This window comes from Petaurus breviceps, unplaced genomic scaffold (genome assembly GCF_028583685.1).
Source record: "Petaurus breviceps papuanus isolate PSGF00001 unplaced genomic scaffold, PetGlider_PUasm1.0 90804, whole genome shotgun sequence".
NCBI lineage: Eukaryota > Metazoa > Chordata > Mammalia > Diprotodontia > Petauridae > Petaurus > Petaurus breviceps.
The window spans coordinates 3,656,713-3,659,229 of NW_027187348.1; positions in this window are offsets into that span (position 1 = coordinate 3,656,713).

Here is a 2,517-nt window from a genome sequence, read left to right on the forward strand (position 1 = left end):
GCAGTATGGGGAGATATCATTACTTACACCAATGGCTACACCGTGAGCGATAGCCTTGACAATCAGGGATAACAGCAACAATGAGACAAGTTTGACTCATAGCAGGGTTTCATGACAGGAAGAAGGGTACTTGTCCGGTGTTTGTCCGAGCTCAGAGAACACCTGGTGCTGGTCAAAGCAATACAATAATTATGTGATTTTGCCAGAGGGTGCGATCATCCAGAGGGTGATCACAAATGATTGTTGTTATGTCAAGCTCAGGAACAGCTTGCTTGCTGGGTGTTAGCTCAGGAAAACAGGGTGTCTCCTAATATCTTTACAAAGCTTAAGGGTGAAATCTCTAGGTCACATGGTGTGGATATTTTAGTCACTTTATTTATATAATTCCATATTGCTTCCAAGAATGTACTAGTTCACAGCTCCACCAACCACACACTAGTGTGTCTATCTTCTCACAACACTTCCAACATCAAGTATTGAGGATTATTTCTTTTTCTCATGATCTCTGGATCTTTCTTCTCTTGCAAAACTGTCCTTTGCAGTGAACAACTTCAGTTTCCTCATCTGTAGAGTACAGACAATAATTCTTGCACATCCTATGCCACTAGGCTATTGTCATGGTGATTTGTAAACCTTAAAGAACTATAAAAATATGGATAGTTTTTATTATTTTTTTAATTTATTGGACAAAAAGGCAATTATATCGGAGTGGGTAGAGAGCTAGCATGGAAGCCAGGAAGATCTACATTCAAGTCCAGCCTTTCACCCATTTTGACTTTTGACCCTAGGCAAGTCACTTTATCTCTTAGTGCTCTAGTCATCTCTCTAAGACTTTAAGTTACAGAGAAGATGCTGAAGTTGGTGAAGGGGATTTCCTCACCTGGGAGTTCTCTATTCTAATAAAATCACAGACACATTCCCAATCCATATTTATTGAATAATTTCTCTTAAGTAAGCTAAGAACATTAAAAAAAATCATAATAATAGCTGATATATCTAGCTTTAAGATTTCCGGAGTACTTTATATACCTTATCACATTTGGAACTCATGTCAAGAAAATATTATTGACTTACTTAACAGCTGAGGAAAATGAATGTAGTGAGGTTAAATGATTCATCTATAGCAACACAGATAACAAGTGTAAGAAGTGACAATGAAGTCCATGTGTTCCCTAACTCTAAGTTCATTGCTTTTTCTACCATGCCACATTGGGAAAACATTCAATGATTCCATACCCATAAGCACTTTTCATGACTTCCAGCCATTTATCTTGCTTTACCACTTCTAAAATATAAATGGAAAGACCTGGAAAAGTCCCTCAATGTGAGTTCTCCTGTGTAAGAGCGTGGTATGGTACAAAGTCAGAGGTTCTGAGTTCAAGACCTAGCTAAAATTCTTCCTAAATAGCATGAAAAGGAAAGAAACCCCTATGCTATTCAGTAGATTGTAATGTCCTTGAGAGCACATCACTTCTCTGAGGTTCAATTTTCTCATCTGTCAAAGGTCAGGGGTCAGAGACTAGATCTGTGATTTCACTGGTTTAGGGAACTCTCAGTGTAGAAAACTCCCTCTACCAATACAGGTCTGGATCATCTGCAAATTATGGTATTAGAGAGTTGTGTAGGTCACTGAGAAGTTAAGTAATTTACTTGTGGTCACACAGTATTTCCCAAAGGTGGGACCTGAACTCATGTCCTCCTGGCTTTATGACCAGGTCTCTATTCACTGTGTCTTTCTTGTTTTATTAATTTCATAGAGTTTTAAGGAAAATAATAAAGAAGAAACAACAACGAAAAGAAAAACCAAAAAGCCCGCTGTAAACCTTAAAAAGGGAAGTCAGTATAAGCTGGTACTAGTCAAGTCTCAATCTTTCTTCCTCTCATATAGAACTCTGTACCCTACTTCTCCCCTCCAGTCCCCTCCAGGTCTATCGCCTCTGATCATCCTCTCTGGAAGGGAATGTTTTGGACTACCTGACAACTCATACCCTTCATGACCTCTGATCTAATGAACTCTGTGGGAGTCATGCTTGTGTGGATCTTTTGTACAGAGAAAGTTGTTGTTTGTCATGACTGCAAGAGCCTCAGGAAGGATGAGAGTCTGAAAAAGACACTTTGGAAAATGTTCACAATTAGCCTGGATGAAGGCCTTGGGAGGCCTTTCTAATTTGCACCAATTTGGAAAAGATGATTACATTTAAAATTAAAAAAATATATATTAACAGGTGCACTGCCATAAGGTGGGGAGGGAGGGGAGGTGAGGAGATGGAGTAGAGGCCTTAAATAAACATTTGATCATCAGTTTTACATGTCAGGAAAATAATTATCTTCTTCCTTTAGGCAAGAGCATAGTGAGGATTCAAAAATCATCCAGAAGCTGGTTCCCCCTTCACATTCCAAGCCAATTCTACACTGATGTCTAGCTGTCAAAACCTTCCCAAGAGCTGAGAAATTCAAAGCTAGGCCCTTTGTTGAGGTTTCCTACTTCTCTCTCTGAGGTTGGCCTGCCTCACTTAG